The sequence below is a fragment of the Chrysemys picta genome, chromosome 8 (genome assembly GCF_011386835.1).
Source record: "Chrysemys picta bellii isolate R12L10 chromosome 8, ASM1138683v2, whole genome shotgun sequence".
In the NCBI taxonomy this organism is placed as follows: Eukaryota; Metazoa; Chordata; order Testudines; family Emydidae; genus Chrysemys; species Chrysemys picta.
In genome coordinates, this window is record NC_088798.1 from 69,815,385 (window position 1) to 69,833,592 (window position 18,208).

At 53.3% G+C, this 18,208-nt stretch overlaps 1 long non-coding RNA gene across 2 annotated transcripts in view; it reads left to right on the top strand.

The window, feature by feature from the left end:
* Positions 1–16,637, top strand: part of LOC122174781 (uncharacterized) — a 63,738-nt gene extending 47,101 nt beyond the window's left edge. For both annotated transcript variants that reach the window (XR_010589833.1, XR_010589834.1), the window contains one exon: positions 14,136–16,637. This is a non-coding gene — a long non-coding RNA (uncharacterized LOC122174781). The remainder of the gene's footprint in view (positions 1–14,135) is intronic.
* Positions 16,638–18,208: the final 1,571 nt, after the last annotated feature.

The window sequence follows — 18,208 nt, forward strand, 5'->3', positions numbered from 1 at the left end:
TCAGTGGGGTAGCACAGTACTGAGTCTAGGGCAGGGGTGGGCAAAATAGGGCCCGCAGGCTGCTTTCGGCCCGTGGGATGTTTATATCCAGCCCTCGAGCTCCAGCCGGGGGAGCAGAACTGGGGACTTGCCGCGCTTTGGCCGGGAGAACGGGACCTGGGGCTTGCCGCGCTCCTGCAGGGGGAGCGGGACAAGGACTTGCCAAGCTCTGCCCAGAGCTCTGGCTGGGGGAGCGGGACAGGCGCTTGCTGCGCTCCACCTGGCGCTCTGGCCGGGGGAGCAGGACCGGGGACTTGCCGCGCTTCGGCCAGGGGAACAGGACCTGGGGCTTGCCGTGCTCCTGCGGGGGGAGCGGGACGGGGGCTTGCCACGCTCTGCCCGGCGTTGCGGCCGGGGGAGCGGGACAGGGATTTGCCACGCTCCTGCAGAGGGAGCGGGTCGCAGGGCTGGCTCTACCATTTTTGCTGCCCCAAGAAAAAAAAAAAGCCGCCCGGACTGTGCTGCCCCAAGAATCAACGGAATGCCGCCCCTTAGCATGTGCCACCTCAGGCAGGTGGTTCCTCCGCTGGTGCCTGGAGCCAGCCCTGTGCCCACCACAATATCACCCTTGTTGCTCTCCCCTCTAAACTTAACCGAAAGACTGGAGAAAAGCCTATTGACAGTTTCATATTGGAGCTCTGAGTAATCATACTGCTCTCTTACATACAGTGCAACTCTTCCACCTTTTCTCCCCCACCTGTCCTTCCTGAACAGTTTATACCCATCCATGACAGCGCTCCAGTTATGTGAGTTACTGCACCAAGTTTCTGTTATTCCAATAACACTTCCTTGGTTGTGCCAGGACTTCCAATTCTCCCTGCTTGTTTCCCAGGCTTCTTGCATTCATGTAGAGGCACCTAAGATAACTAGCTGATTGCCCTACTTTCTCAGTATGAATCAGAAGGCCTCCCCTGTTGCACCCTCCTCCTTGTGTTTCCTCCCGGTATCCCTGTAACGATGCTGGTTCTGGCGGGACCCAACTGAGAGTGCCAATTCAGGACAAATTGCTTAAAGCAGGGCAGTTACAGCTCAAGGCTGCATTTTTTCGACCTCTAAGGCAAACCAAATCAGCCAGATAAAGAGGACTTTGGTCTCACCCCAGCGGCTAACCACAAGTCACACAAGCAATTCCCTTAGACACTCCAGTTTACCAGTATCACCACCAGTGCCACTCATTATGGGGACAAATGGTTATGAAAACCAATGCCCTAGTAAAAGAAAAAGGGTTCTCTCCATCCCAAAGGACCAAGCCCCAGACCCAGGTCAATATACAAATCAGATCTTACCCACAAATCACCCTGTTGCCAATCCTTTAGAATCTAAAATCGAAAGGTTTATTCATAAAAGGAAAAAGATATAGATGAGAGCAAGAATTGGTTAAATGGAATCAATTACATACAGTAATGGCAAAGTTCTTGGTTCAGGCTTGTAGCAGTGATAGAATAAACTGCAGGTTCAAATCAAGTCTCTGGAGTACATCCCCAGCTGGGATGGGTCATCAGTCCTCTGTGTAGAGCCTCCATTTGTAGCAAAGTCCCTCCAGAGGTAAGAAGCAGGATTGAAGACAAGATCGAGATGAGGCATCAGCCTTTATAGTCTTTTCCAGGTGTAAGAACACCTCTTTGTCCTTACTGTGGAAAATTACAGCAAAATGGAATCTGGAGTCACATGGGCAAGTTCCTGCATACGTTGCTGAGTTACAAGGCCTATTTGCCTTCTCTCAATGGGTCAATTGTATAGCTGATGGTCCTTAATGGGCCATCAAACATGCTAGGCAGAGCTGACACCAACTTGTCTGGGGTGTCACCCAGAAGCATAGCATAAGTTTGAAATACAGACAGTATAGAGCCAATATTCATAACTTCAACTACAAAAATGATACACACATATAGACAGCATAATCATAACCAGCAAAGCATAGCCTTGTCTTAGACACCTTATTTGACCCCCTTTATAAAAGATTTGGTGCCACTACAGGACCTTGGTTGCAACCATGTTCTATACGGTCCCAGTTCAAGTAAAAAACATGACAATTCCACTTCCCCACTTACCTCAGGGCTTAGATCTCTATCCACCGGTAACCTTGTTTAAAGTCCTCCTCACTAGGTTAGTAAGCCTGCCTGCAAAAATGTTCTTCCCTCTCTTCATTAGGTGGATCCCATCTCTTCCTAGCAAACCGTCTTCTTGGAACAACATCCCATGGTTGAAGAATTCAAAGCCTTCTCTCCAACATCACCTGCACAACCATACATTTACTTCCACAATTAGATGGTCCCTACCTGTCCCTTTTCCTTCAACAGGGAGGATGGATGAGAATACAACTTGCACCTCAAACTTCTTTATCCTTCATCCCAGAGCCACATAGTCTGCAGTGACCTGCTCAAGGTCATTTTGGCAGTATCACTGGTGCCCACATGGAGAAGTAGGAAGGGGTAGTGGTCTGAGGATTTGATCAGTACACTATATCCACTGGATCCCCCTTTTCCACATGGTTGTTGAACCCCGTAAACAATTCTAGTAGACTGATGAGGCATGATTTCCCTTTACAAAAACCATGTTGACTCTTCCCCAACTAATTATGTTCATCTATGTGTCTGACAATTTTGTTCTTTACTATAGTTTCAACTAGTTTGACTGGTACTGAAGTCAGGTTTACTGGCCTGTAATTGCCAGGATCACCTCTGGAGACCTTTTTAAAAATTGGCGTCACATTAGCTATCCTCCAGTCATTTGATACAGAAGCTGATTTAAATGATAGGTTACAGACCACAGTTAGTGGTTGTGCAATTTTACATTTGAGTACCTTCAGAACTCAGGTGAATACCATCTGGTTCTGGTGACTTATTACTGTTTAGTTTATCAATTTGTTCCAAAACCTCCCCTATTGACACCTCAGTCTAGTACAGTTCCTCAGTTTGTCACCTAAGAAAGAATGGGTCAGGTTTGGGAATCTCCCTCACATCCTCAGCTGTGAAGACTGATGCAAAGAATTCAATTAGTTTCTCCGCAATGGCCTTATCGTCCTTGAGTGCTCCTTTAGCATCTTGATCGTCCAGTGGCCCTACTGGTTGTTTAGCAGAGTTCCTGCTTCTGATGTACTTAAATTTTCTTTGCTATTACTTTTTGAGTATTTAGCTAGCTCTTCTTCAAATTCTTTTTTGGCCTTCCTAATTATAATTTTGCACTTCATTTACCAGAGTTTATGCTCCTTTCCATTTTCTTCACTAGGATTTAACTTCCACTTTTTAAAGGATGCTTTTTTGCCTCTCACTGCTTCTTTTACTTGTTGCTTAGACACGGTGGAACTTCTTTGGTTCTCTTATTATGTTTTTTTAATTTGGGGTATACATTTAAGTTAAGCCTCTATTATGGGGTCTTCAAAAAGTTCCTACGCAGCTTAGAGGGATTTCACTTTTTGCGCTGTACCTTTTAATTTCTGTTTAACTAACCTCCTAATTTTTGTGTAGTTCCCCTTTCTGAAATTGAATGCTACAGTGTTGGGCTGCTGTGGTGTTTTCCCCACAACAAGGATGTTATATTTAATTATCTTATGGTCACTATTACCAAGCGGTCCAGCTATGTTCACGTCTTGGACCAGATCCTGTGCTCCACTTAGGTAAAGAATTACCTCTCCTCTTGTGGGTTCTAGGACTAGCTCCTCCAAGAAGCAGCCATTTAAGGTGTCAAAAAACTATATCTCTGCATCCCGACCTGAGGTGGCATGTAACCAGTCAATGGGGGGATAGAGGTTTTTACTCACGAAAGCTTATGCCCAAATAAATCTGTTAGTCTTTAAGGTGCCACCAGACTCCTTGTTGTTTTTGTAGATACAGACTAACACGGCTACCCCCTGATACTTGACCCCATTAGTATTGAATTTTTTATTTTAATAGTCTCTCTAATCTCCCTGAGCATTTCACAGTCACTATCACAGTCCTGGTCAGGTGCCCGATAATATATCCCTACTGCTAGATTTTTATTATTAGAGCATGGAATAACTATCCATAGAGATTCTATGGTACAGTTTGGTTCATTTAAGATTTTTACTTCATTTGATTCTACGCTTTCTTTCACATATAGTGCCACTCCCTCACCAGCACGACTTGTTCTGTCCTTCTGATATATTTTGTACCCTAGTATTACTGTGTCCCATTGATCATCCTTATTCCACCAAGTTTCTGTGATGCCTATTATATCAATATCCTCATTTAATACGAGACACTCTAAATAATAAAATGGGTGAACTAGACTTCTAGCATTTGTATATAAGCACTTTAAAAACTGCTCTACAGTCTTTTTAATTTTAACTAAGGGCTTGGGGAAAGCCGACAGGTGCGGGGGAGCATGTGGTTTGAACAGACACATCCCTTAGGGGAGGATCTATTAATGGAGATTCTCTATGTCCTAGTAAGGAGGAGAGGATGGAAGATGATAAAATACAGGTAGGGTCTGATGAGAAACAGTCAAATGAAAAAAAGTACCATTCTATTACATCATGTAATGGAAGACAGCTAAAAAGTGACAAGTTTTTAAAGTGCCAGCAATCTGGTTCCATTTTGGTTTAGGTGGAGCTCAACCTTCCTGTATAGACGCCCCCTTTCCCAAAAGTTTCCCCAGTTCCTAATAAATTTGAACCCCTCCTCCCTTACACGATCCCTACATGCATTGAGACCCTGCAGTTCTGCCTGTCTAACTGGCCCTGCACATGGAATTGGAAGCATTTCAGAGAATGCTATCATGAAGGTCCTGGACTTCAATCTCTTACCTAGCAGCCTAAATTTGGTCTCCTATCCTTCCCTGTGTCATTGGTACCTACATGTACCACGACATCATAAAGTTCCTAGCTGAACAGAATTCAGACTTGCCTGACCTGCTGTGTGACATGGATTGGAGCGACAACTCAAAGCGATCAGGGGAGGTCCTGGATGACTGGAAAAAGGCTAATGTAGTGCCTATCTTTAAAAAAGGGAAGGAGGAGGATCCAGGGATCTACAGGCAGTCAGCCTCACCTCAGTCCCTGGAAAAATCATGGAGCAGGTCCTCAAGGAATCAATTCTGAAGCACTTAGAGGAGAGGAAAGTGATCAGGAACAGTCAGCATGGATTCACCAAGGGCAAGTCATGCCTGATTAACCTAATTGCCTTCTATGACAAGATAACTAGCTCTGTGGATGAGAGGAAAGCAGTGGATGTGTTATTCCTTGACTTTAGCAAAGCTTTTGTTACCGTCTCCCACAGTCAGGGCCGGCTTTAGGAAGAGCGGGGCCCAATTCGAACATTTTTGGCGGGGCCCCGGCAGGGATGACTAAAAAAAATAAAACACGTAAAAAAAAACCCTTTCATTTCTTCCATATAATATTTACTTTCCATAACTATATAAATAATAACAAAATTATGTATTACGTACATTGCTGGCTGGAGGTAGGTCAGGGGCTGACTGGCAGTAGGGTCTGGCTGGAGGCAGGGCAGGGGGTGTGGGGCTGGCTGGAGACAGGGCCTGGAGGCAGGACAGGGGGCAGCAGGGGCTGGCTGCAGGCAGGCAGGCAAAGCACGGGGTGTGAGGCTGGCTGCAGGCAGGGCAGAGGGTGTGGGGCTGGCTGGAGACAGGAGCTGGTGCGGGCAGGGCAGGGGGTGTAGCAGGGGCTGGCTGCAGGCAGGCGGGCAGGGCATGGGGCTGGCTGCAGGCAGGGCAGGGGGTGGGAGGCTGGCTGGAGACAGGGGTTGGTGCGGGCAGGGCAGGAGGTGCGGGGCTGGAGGCAGGGCAGGGGATGCAGCAGGGGCTGGCTGCGGGCAGGGCAGGGGGTGCAGCAGGGGCTGGCTGTGGGCAGGGGGTGCGGGGCTGGCTGCAGACAGGGGCTGGCTGCGGGCAGGGCAGTGGTGCGGGGCTGGTGCGGGCAGGGGGTGCAGCAGGGGCTGGCTGCTGCTGCGGGAAGGGCAGGGGCTCCCCTGCTTCTAACGCCCTGGCCCCTTAAATAGCTGCCGGAGCCCTGGGGAAGCAGCGGGGCTCTGGCGGCTATTTAAAGGACCAGGGTGCCAGTAGCAGTTGGAGCCCCGGCCCTTTAAATAGCCCCCGGAGCTCCCCCACTACCCCAGGGCTCTGGGGGCTATTTAAAGGGCTCGGGGCTCCCCTGCTTCTACTGCCCCGGCCCTTTAAATAGCTGCGGGAGCCCTGGAGAAGTAGGGGGGCTCCCGCAGCTATTTAGAGGACTGGGGCGGCAGAGGCAGCTGGAGTCCCGGCCCTTTAAATAGCTGCGGGAGGCCCCTGTTACCCCAGGGCTCTGGGGGCTATTTAAAGGGCCCAGGGCTCCCCTGCTTCTACTGCCCCGGCCCTGCACGAGTTGCAGCCGGTCCGGTTCCAGACCACGCCACGAAAACTTTTGTACACGCTCATGCTCCACACCTTTCATGTCCTCACCCTTGCATCCTGCCCTGACACCAAGTGGCGGGACCTCTTGTCACCTCTGGAGGGTGAGGAGCCCCGGTGGGCCAGCCTGTATTCCACCCTGGTCCCAGGGCCCACCGGGGACGTAGGCTGGCGAATCCTTTATGGAGCCGTGAGCACGGGCATGTACTTGGTGTGGTTCACTCCCCTTCCAGACACCTGCCCCTTTTGCTGTGTGAGGGAGACCCTGGCACATGTGTACCTGGAGTGCACCTGGTTGCAGCCCTATTCCGGCTCCTCCTAGATATTTTATTACATTTTTAGTTGCACTTTTCCCCTCACCTTCTCATCTATGCACTCCCTATCCGTGGCCCCACAACGTCTTGAGACCTCCTTGTCAAAGTCCTCCTAGCCCTGGTCAAAATGACCATCTACAAAACCAGGGAGTGGAGGTTGGCTGATGGGGTTTCCCACAACTGTGGGGCCTATTCCCGCTCCTCAGTCCGCTCATGCATCTGGGCAGAGTGGCTCTTGGTGGTGTCCACTGGCTCCCTTGACACCTTTGCGGAGCAGTGGGCACTGTCCAGGGTTCTGTGCTTGGTGTCCCCATCAGGTTCCCTTTGTTTAGCCCTGTGACCTCACTCCCATTCCTGTTATATCATTAGTTGTCCCCCACAATTATTTGGAATCCCAGAGCTGTGGAGAGGTCCTTTAGATCCACTTCCTGGTCCCAACAGGACTACCCACTGGCTTGGGTCTATCACAGTATATATAAGAGTAACACATTACTCTGTGTGTGCGCACACACACACACACACACACACACACCTCCCCCTCACCCCCCTCCAGGAGAGGTCCCAGAAGACTGGAGAAGAGCTAAGGTAATGCCCATATTTAAAAAGCGGGGGAAAGGAGGAGCCAGGGAACTATAGATTAGTTAGTCTGATCCAGATACCAGGGAAGCTACCAGAGCACTGTAGAAAACATTCAATTTGTGAATACCTGGAGGATGAAGGGGTAATCGTTACCAGTCAGCATGGCTCTACTAAGAACAAATTATGCCAAGCCAGCTTGATTTCCTTCTTTGACAGGGTAACTGGTTTGGTGGATAGAGAGAATGTGGTGAACGTAATATATGTGGACTCAGCAAGGTTTCTGCTGCAGTCCCACCTGATAAGTAAGCTGGAAAAATGCAGGCTCGATAGAACTATCATTAAGTGGATACATGATTGGTTAAACAACCTCACACAAAGAGAAGTTATTAATGGAATGATGTCAGATTGGAACCCCATTTGAGACCACCCTCCATAGGGATCTGGCCCAGTGTTTAATATCTTTATTAATGACCTGGATGTAGAAAGAGAGATCCATACTGATCAAATTTGCAGATCACACAAAGCTAGGGGGGTTACCAAGACTTTAGATGATACAGCTAAAATTCAAATGTATTTTGATAAATTGGAGAACTGGGCTATAGACAACAAAATGAAATTCAACAAAGACAAATGTAAGGTGCTACACTTAGGGGAGAAAAACCAAATGCATGAATACAGAATGGGGGATAACTGGCTTGGCAGTAGCAGAGCTGAGAAGGATCTGGGAGTTGTGATGGATCATAACCTGAACATGAGTCAGCAATGCGAGGCTGTTGTGCATTTGCTTTTTTTTTTTTTTTTTTAAAGGTTAGGTTGCATTAACATAGTACTGGGAGGTGATAGTACCGTTCTATTCAGCGATGGTTAGGCCTCAGCTGGAGTACTGTGTCCAATTTTGGTTACCAGTTACTGGTGCTGCAATAGGCAGAGAGGCATGGTGTCACACTGCTGGGGATACCCAGGGCTGTGAGCCACTGTATTGCCGCTCTACCTCAGCAAGCGTGAGGTTTCCTGGTGACTAGACTTTGTCAGCTTCCTGCCCTGCAATGTGTCTTCCTCACCAGCAAACTCCTGAAGTTACTTCTGGCCCAGACCTTGCCTACCAGGTAGCAATCATTGGACTTCAGCTCCCGAGCTGCTCAGAGCTGTTTCTCTGCAATGCACAGCTCCTACCATGGTGCATTCACAAAAGATATTAAGTTCACTGCTCTGTTAAAGAGTCAGGCCTTGTCTACACTAGCCATTCGGTCCCTAGTCTGTAGCAGTGCATGGGATTCTTCCGTCCTAAGTGCAGGACTCTGCACTTGTCCTTGTTGAACCTCATCAGGTTTCTTTTGGCCCAATCCTCTAGTTTGTCTAGGTCCCTCTGTATCCTATCCTGAACGTCCAACGTATCTACCACTCCTCCCAGTTTAGTGTCATCTGGAAACTTGCTGAGAGTGCAGCCTACGCCATCCTCCAGATCATAAATGAAGATATTGAACAAAACCGGCCCCAGGAACGATCCTTGGGGCACTCCACTCCCGGCTGCCAACTAGACATGGAGCCATTGATGACTACCCATTGAGCCTGATGATCTAGCCAGCTTTCTATCCACCTTATAGTCCTATCCATCTCCGGAACCACTCTTCCACCCTGTCCTCTAAATCTTGCCAGTTTTCTCGCAGACACGGATGCCTAGCAGAAAGGTAAACGCCAAGATAGAGCAACGGACCCGCGCTCCACCGGATGGCCTCAAGTGCGGGTGGGAGGGAGCTCGCCTGGTACCTGTCCCTGACCATTGGGCCAGAGCTCTTGACCCCATTGACCCGCGTGGAGGAGGCCGCCAAGTAGACGGCCTGGCAAGCCTCTACTCCCACCAAGTCGCCCGGGTCCTGGACCACGAGGAGCACGTTGTTGGCATATGCCGACAGGACCAGCTGCAGCTCCGGCTCCTGAGCATCAGTCCTGTCATCCTCTGGCAGAGGATCACCACAGTGTACAGCTGGCCCGAGAGGGGGCATCCTTGCTGTACTCCCCACCTGAAGCTGTCTGGCTTGGTCAGGGTCCAGTTGAGCCTGACCAGACACTCTGTGGAGGCATACAGCACCTGGAGAAAACCCACAAACTGGGGTCCAAAGCCAAACACTCGCAGAGTGCCCAGGAGATACCCGTGGTCCACCCTGTCGAACGCCTTCTCCTGATTCAGGGACAGAAGGGTGAACAACAGACCATCCCTACACAGGAGCGCCAAAAGATCCTGGACCAAATAGAGATTATCAAAGATGGTATGGCCCGGGACAGTGTAGGTCTGGTCTGGATGGACTACGTCCGCCAGCAGGGACCCCAGCTGCAGCGAGATGGCCTTTACTACAACTTTATAGTCTGTGCTGAGGAGCGAGATGGGATGCCAATTCCGAAGGTCGTGAGGGTCCCTCTTCTTTGGGAGCAAGGTGAACAAAGGCACCCCAGGCCCAATGGTCCTCAAGGACCCGGAGCGCCTCCCGCTTCTCCCGGCATGCTCCGCAGAGGGATGGATCCTCGGGGCTGGCGGCCAGACGCCTCTCCAGCTCTAAGACCTCCCATTCCAACTGCTCTATCGTCGCATCCCTCTGTCAGCTGCCCCCCCCGGGGTAATCGCAGCAGAAGAGCCGGGCGTGCACCTTCCCCACGTTCCACCCCCGCTGCGCCAAAGGAAAGGCGTGCCTCCGCCCTCGCCAGGCCAGCCAGAACTCCCAGAAGGACGCCACAAAGCCCACATCCTCCAACAAGCTGTTATTAAAGTGCCAATAGGCCGGACCCGGACTCTCCATGCAGAGAGAGGCCATCATGGTCGCTAGGTGGTGATCCAAGAATGGGGCCAGCTGGATGCTGGAGAAGTGGGCCCATGAAAGGTGACAGCACGAGAAGTAAATGCGGTCCAACCGTGAGTGGCGCAACCGATGGGCCTCCATCCGGACAAAGGTGAACGTTGAGACGTCGTCCGGGTGGTGGTCGCGCCAGACGTCCACCAGGGAGTGATGGTTGACAATCTCCCGGAGGACGTCTGCGGCGGCCGGGCACTGCTTGGTCCCTGAATGGTTCTGCTCCTCAAGGGTGATGTTAAAGTCCCCACTCAGATCCAGGCACTCGCAAGGATCCAAGGAGCTGAGGAAGGCGGATGCCTGCTGATAAAAATGCAGCCACTTTGGGCCCGATGTCGGGGTATAAACATTGACGAGGTTGACCACAAGCCCCTCCATGTGGACCCGAAGGTGAAGCAGGTGGCCCGGCACAGCCTCGGCGACCCCCAGCACCTCGAGCCGTAGGTTGGGGGAGAACAGGGTGGCCATCCCAGCCAAAGTGGTGGTGAGGTGGCTAAAATAGACCCTGTCCCCCAACTCTACCTGCCAACTTGTTTTGGCAGCTGGATCTGTATGGGTCTCCAGCAGGAAAACCACATAGTGCCGCCCCTTCTGAAGGAAGGAGAGCACCTGGCACCTGTGGAGACCCATCCTACAGCCCCTGGTGTTTAACGTTGTGAGATGATGGGCACCATGTGGAGGGCTGGGGAGGAAATCCTCGCCGGCAGGAATGCTCATGGCCCCCGTTGGGCCGCGCAGCAAACTGTGACCTACCCCATAGGTGAGCAAAGAGTCACGGAAGCCGCGGGCCCGCTGGTAGGCCAAAGCGGCCTGCCTCCTGATCCCTTTACCCTCCCCTAAAATGGCCTTACGGCCCGGAGGATTTGATAAAAGTCCCCCCAGACCTGGAGAGCGAGCTGCACCTTGCTCCGGGACCCACGGGCATCTTGGAGAAACTCTTGCAGCTCCTCTCACAGCCTATCGGGGGTGGGGTTACAGGCCCCTGGCTGTCCTCTAGTGGGGCCCCTGCTGAATCCCCATGGCCTACCGAGACGGGCAGGCAGGGGGCAGACCCTGGCATGGCACCCGATGTGTCGGTACCACACGCCCCGGCTCAGACCCAGGCTCAGTGGGGGGTGGCGGAGGGAAAATAGCAGCCCCTACGGGGTCGGGAGAGGGGGAACATGAAGGCTGCTCCCTGGGGGTCATCCTCCAGGAAGGGGAAGGAGATGGCACCAGCACCAGGGGCAGCAATAGCAGCATGGGAGGTGGAGGGGAGAGGGGTGGAGTCAGCAGCAAGGGCAGGGTAGGGGTCAGGAGCAGGATTGGGGAGAGGGGTAGAGTTGGAACCGGGGGCCTGGAATCAAGCTGCTTGGGGTGGTGGCACCTCTCGGTCAGGCTCAGGGGTCTGTGGAGTGGGATGGGGGCCCTCAAGGATATTGGGCTTGCACTCCAAGGAAGGTGTTGTGGCCATGGCATCGATACGTGAGGAAACAGCAATGGGGTCTCCACCTGGGACGGAGGTCGCATCAACGAGGGATGGCCCTGATAACTTGGGTCCTGGCCGCGTGGCACTGGCTGTTGCCTCAATAGACTCGGTGGCAGTTAGCGGGGGGCCATCTGCGTCCTGGCTGGTGGAAGAGTCCAGGGGTTCCTCAGAGGCGGGAGCAGAAGCAGCAGTTAGGGGGAGAGAGCATGGGGAAGGGGACGCTGGGGTGAGATTGCCCAGATCGAGGCCCACAAGCAGAGGATCATCCTCCCCCTGGGTGACTGGGGTCAGACCCAGGGCCTCGATCTCCTGAAAGATGGAGGGGAAACAACCGCCCCACCACCCCGGGGACCTCCTCACCAGAGCCCTAAGTGACTTTCACCTCGGAGCATGCAGAGAGGTCAGGTGGCAAGGGGGCAGGAGGGGTTCCATTGGGGGCCCCCTAGGGAGGGACTCCGGAGGAGGGGTAGTGCTACCCTCCATTGCTGCCACGTCATCCCCAGCCAGCTCTAGCAGATGGGATACACCCGGGGGCAAGGCAGAAGGCTCGGTGTCAGGGGCCCCCTTCCTGGGCTTTCGGGGGGCCTCGGCATCAGATGGAAGGAGCAGTGCTCGAGTCTTCTGCTTGCCCCGCTTCCCCTGTACTTGGACCCAGCCCTCTATGGCATCATCCGTGGGCTGGTGGACAGGGGTTGGGCCGGGGGGCAGGGGCAGTGGCACTGAAGCTCAGGGAGTTACTGGTCGGGCAGCATGAGGGAGGGAAGATTCACCCTGGGGCAGGCCCTCTCCCATGCCCGGCGGTAATCCCGCCATACCCTCCTCAATAGGCCCTGCCATACTACATGTAGCGGAGGCAGGGCTCTCACGCTCGTCTGGGCATGCTGAGGGAGGTGCGCTCAGCACCTGAATGGGAGAAGTGGTGGGCTGGGAAGGCGGAGGGGTGGCTCCGGGCGCTGGGCAGCCAGGGGCACCGGCGATGACATGGCCAGCACCCTGCTGGGGCTTGGGGCTCCCAGACTCTCCTCCGTGCCGGGCCAAGGGGCAGTCCCTCCGGACGTGCCCCATCACCTGGCAGAGGTAGCACCAGGCTTCCCACATAAAGTAATGCACCTGGTAGTAGGCCCCTGGTAGGGAACTAGAAAGGACCCCTTGAGCTCCTCTCCGACACAGCGGTGGCAGTTGAAGCTGTACCTGCTGGAGCGCGGGGTCTTTGCAGGCCAGCAGGAGAGGGCTGACAACAGAGATTGGTTTCCCCAGGGCAGAAAGGGCGGGTAACAGGTTGGCGTTAGGGAGGAACAGAGGTCAGGACCAACCAGACGCCAGGGTCCTCCAGTGGCTCCAGGGCGACGAACTGCCCCCCCCCAGGCCCTTCTCCACCGCCTCTTGGGCCGCAGTCTCCGATGCCAGGAAGAAGACGACCTTCCCATACATTTTGGAGGCCGCCACAATGGCCATGGGCCTCACCACCCTCACCAATGCCCGCACGCAAGTCTCCACGTGGGGCAAGGCAGGCACCAGGAGGCAACGGACGCCATGCTTCGTGCTTCAAGGGGAAGGGGTCCCGGCCCCCGGAGATGGTAGCAGAGGCGGTGGCCGGGAGAGATGACGTAGCGGCAGGCGGGGAAGTGGCCGCCACCTGGGTGTATGCCCTGGGGGCCGGGAGAGGGGCACCTGCAGAGCTGGTGGAGGGAGCAACAGGGAGGGACGCCATGGCTGGTGGCAGGGCTGCGGTAGAGGGGGCAGTCCCTGCCATGGAGGACGTAACCTTTTTGGCGGGGCCCTTACCTTCTTTTTTCCTTGGCCTTTCCCACAGGCTGGGAGGGCTCCCTCAGAATCGGAGAGGGCAAGGGACGTGGCAGCAGTGGAGTTCACCCTGTTGTCCGCTGCTGCCCAGCGGGGGCAGTATCAGGTGGATTGGCAGCGGTGTTTGAGATGGAAGCCACAGGGGATGATGGGGGGGGCAAGTGGAGGAGGGGCAGCGTGGTCTACCTGAGGGGTCCCACCTACATTGTCCCCTGCCATAATGGGCAGGGAGGGAGGAGAGACAGTGGACTGGGGTAGGGAAGGGGGAAACTGGACGACCACTCCTCCCCGCTAGGCTGCAGGGAGGGGAGGAGGGCACCAGAAAAGGGGGGGGCTATCAAGGGTCAGTCACCAACTCAGTTTGGGTTTCCAGATCCTCTAGCTGCACTAGGGGAGGGGGGTTATAATAGCATTGTGGGGGGAGTGCAGTGAGACAGGGGCCAAACAAACAGGAGAGGGGCACAAGCGCACGGAGCAAAGGGCCAGGCAGGCACGGGGAAGGACAGGGAAATGAAAGGGCTAGCTTCAGAGGCTGGGGTAAACAAAACTGCAGAGGGAAAAGGATGGGGCAGGAAAACAAACGGAAGGTGCTGAGGGACTGGGGCAAAGTCAGGGGGAGAAGCAAAGGGCTGCAAAGGGAGAGGGGGTGACTGCTGCAGGGGAGGGGGGACTATGTGCACCCACGTGCACTTGCAAATAGTCAATGTTTGCTGGCTTCTGTTTCAGACCCAAATGGTGGAAACAGGGCGTGGCAAGCCAAGCAAGCAGCTGAGTCCTTGAGGCAGGAGCTGAGGCAGATGGTAAGTGTCCACTGGTGGTGGTGGTGGAGGATGGAGCAGGGGGAGGACACAGATGGGGCAGGAGGCAGCTCCACACCACACCCCCTGTGTCCTCACAAACACAGTCAAGACCCACAATGACAGAGTGGACCTCTACCTAGAGTGCTTCCGCAGACATGCACAGGCTGAAATTGTGGACAGACAACATCATCACTTGTCCCATAACCTCAGCCGTACAGAACGCAATGCCATCCACAGCCTCAGAAACAACTCTGACATTATCATCAAAGGGGCTGACAAAGGAGGTGCTGTAGTCATAATGAACAGGTCGGATTATGAACAGGAGGCTGCCAGGCAACTCTCCAAGACCACATTCTACAGGCCACTATCCTCTGATCCCACTGAGGAATATCAAAAGAAATTACACCATCTGCTCAAGAAATTCCCAGCTACAGTACGGGAACAAATCTACATGGACACACCCCCAGAACCCCGACCAGGGGTATTCTATCTGCTACCCAAGATCCATAAACCCTGGATGCCCCATCATCTCAGGCATTGGCATTCTTACAGCAGGATTATCTGGCTATTTGGACTCTCTCCTCAGACCCTACGCTACCAGCACTCCCAGCTATCTTCGAGACACCACCGACTTCCTGAGGAAACTACAATGCATTGGTGTTCTTCCTGAAAACACCATCCTGGCCACCATGGATGTAGAAGCACTTCACACCAATATTCCACATGAGGATGGACTACACACTGTCAGGAACAGTATCCCTGATGAGGCCACAGCAAGACTGGTGGCTGAGCTTTGTGACTTTGTCCTCACCCACAACCACTTCAGATTTGGGGACAACTTATACCTTCAAGTCAGTAGCACTGCTATGGGTACCCGCATGGCCCCACAGTATGCCAACATTTTTATGGCTGACTTAGAACAACGCTTCCTTAGCTCTCGTCCCCTAGTACCCGTCCTCTACTTGCGCTACATTGATGACATCTTCATCATGTGGACCCATGGAAAGGAGGCCCTTGAAGAATTCCACCTGGACTTCAACAATTTCCACCCCACCATCAACCCTCAGCCTGGACCAGTCCACACAAGAGCTCCATTTCCTGGACACTACAGTGCAAATAAGTGATGGTCACAAACACCACCCTATACCGGAAACCTATTGACCGCTATACGTACCTACATGCCTCCAGCTTCCATCCAAGACATATCACACGATCCATTGTCTACAGCCAATCCCTAAGATACAACCGAATTTGCTCCAACCCCTCAGACAGAGACAAACGCCTACAAGATCTTTATCAAGCATTCGTAAAACTACAATACCCACCTGGGGAAGTGAGGAAACAGATTGACAGAGCAAGACGGGTACCCAGAAAACACCTACTACAGGACAGGCCCAACAAGGACAATAACAGAACACCACTGGCCATCACATACGGCCCCCAGCTAAAACCTCTCCAGCGCATTATCCATGATCTACAACCTATCCTGGAAAATGATCCCTCACTCTCACAGACCTTGGGAGGCAGGCCAGTCCTCGCTTACAGACAACCCCCAAACCTGAAGCAAATACTCACCAGCAACTACACACCACACCACAGAAACACCAACCCAGGAACCAATCCCTGTAGCAAACCTCGTTGCCTACTCTGTCCCCATATCTACTCTGGCGACACCATCAGAGGACCCAACCACATCAGCCACACCATCAAGGGCTCATTCACTTGCACATCAGTGGTTTGAGCATTGGCCTGCTAAACCCAGGGTTGTGAGTTCAATCCCTGAGGGGGCCACTTAGGGATCTGGGGCAAAATCAGTACTTGGTCCAGCTAGTGAAGGCAGGGGGCTGGACTCGATGACCTTTCAAGGTCCCTTCCAGTTCTAGGAGATGGGATATCTCCATTAATTTCATGCCATCATGTGCCAGCAATGCCCCTCTGCCATGTACATTGGCCAAACCAGACAGTCCCTCCGCAAAAGAATAAATGGACACAAATCGGGCATCAGGAATGGTAACATACATAAGCCAATAAGTGAAAACACTTCAATCTCCCTGGTCATTCTATTACAGATTTAAAAGTCACTATCATTGAACAAAAAAAACTTCAGAAACAGAACTAAAATTCATTTGCAAATTCAACACCATTAATCTGGGCTTGAATAGGGACTGGGAGTGGCTGGCTCATTACAGAAGCAGCTTTTCCTCTTCTGGAATTGACACCTCCTCATCTATTATTGGGAGTGGATTACATCCACCCTGATTGAATTGGCCCTGTCAACATTGGTTCTCCACTTGCGAAGTAACTCCCTGCTCTCCATGTGTCAGTATATAATGCCTGCATCTGTAACTTTCACTCTATGCATCCGAAGAAGTGAGGTTTTTACCCACGAAAGCTTATGCCCAAATAAATCTGTTAGTCTTTAAGGTGCCACCAGACTCCTTGTTGTTTTTACAGTCAAGACCCCCACCACAAGAGCACAGTTCGAGAGTTACTCAGTCCTTGAAGGCCCCCTCCATGGTGGTCTGCAGTCTCTGTTTGCTCCCCTAGCAGCAGATGGTCCCCTTCTTCCTCCTCTTCAAAGCTCTAGTAGCTCCCAGGCAGCAACAGCAGCTCCAGTCAGCAGTCCGATGCCCAGGCAGGAAGGACCCCTCTCAGGTGGTGGTGTCCACAGCAGCAGTAGCAATGGCTAGGGCTCCTCACTCCCCTCCTCTGGGAAGCAGGCCAGCAGGCCCCCCCCTCCAGGGGCTGCAGCAGGAACAGCAACAACCAGGGGTGGTCCAGCAGCCAGGTAGCAGAGAAGGGGGGGGGGGTTGTTTGGCTCAGCCAGGGGAATAGCTGGAGCAGAAGCAGCAGCAGCAAAGGTCCAGAGCCTAGCAGCAACAGCACCTCCTATTGGAAAACCCAGGAGGTGTGCAGGTGCAAGCCCATCCACTTCTAAAGGCCCCTCCCCCAGCCTAGCAGGAGGGACCACTGGACCCAGGAACCAAATGAATGCGGGGGACAACTAATGAAAAATGGATTGGAGTGATGGTCACAGGTTCAAAACAAGGTACTGGGTGGAGACACTGAGCAGAGGACCCCGGACAGCACCCACTGCTCCTCATCAGTGTCTAGGGAGCCAGCAGACGCTGCCCAGTGGAACTCTGCCCATAGACGTGAGACCAGGGAGGAACAGAAATAGGCCCCACAGTCATAGAACACCCCCTCATCCAACATCTTCCTCCTGGTGTTATAGATGGTGACTTTAGCTAGAGCCAGGAGGAGGTTGACAAGGAGGTCTTGCGGCTTTGTGGGGCCTTGGATAGGGTGTGCGAAAATGAACAGGTGTGGGGAAAAGTGCAGCCAGAACCTCAACAAGAGGTTCTGGAGGAGCCGGAATAGGGGCTGCAACCTGGTGCATTCAAGGTAAGCATGCGCCAGGTTCTCCCTCACGCTGCAGAAGGGGCAGGCCTTGAGTGTGGGGTGAACTGCGCCCGTGCTCACAGCTCTGTGAAGGAGCCGCCAACCGATGTGCCCGGCGGGCTGTGGGACCAATGTGGAATAGAGGCTCGGGGCGCCTTCACCCTCCACAGGTGGTAAATAGTCCTGACACTTGGTGTCGGGGAGGGATGAGAGGGTGAGGAAAAGCAACGTGTGGAGCACGAGAGTGTACAGTTGGTCCCCGGGTGCGGTTCGGAAGCGAACCGACTGCAGGGTGCGCAGCTGGCTTGGAGTATGGGAGCTGGGAAGCCGGGGGAGGGGGGGTTCGCGGAACAGGGGCCTGATAAAAAGGTCCAGAGGGCCTGGGGTGAGGGGTGGGTGGGGAGCGCCCTCCTCCTGGAGTACATGCAGAAGGGTTGGAAAGGTGGAGAGCCCCATGTGCCGACCTAGCACACGGGGATCCACCCAGTCGCCCCTGTGATAGTCCAGGAGGTCTCCCTGGTGATTTCTGCCAGGACACACCTCTGGCACACTGAGGGAGACTTTGGCACCTGCACACGTAGACCAGGGATATGTAGC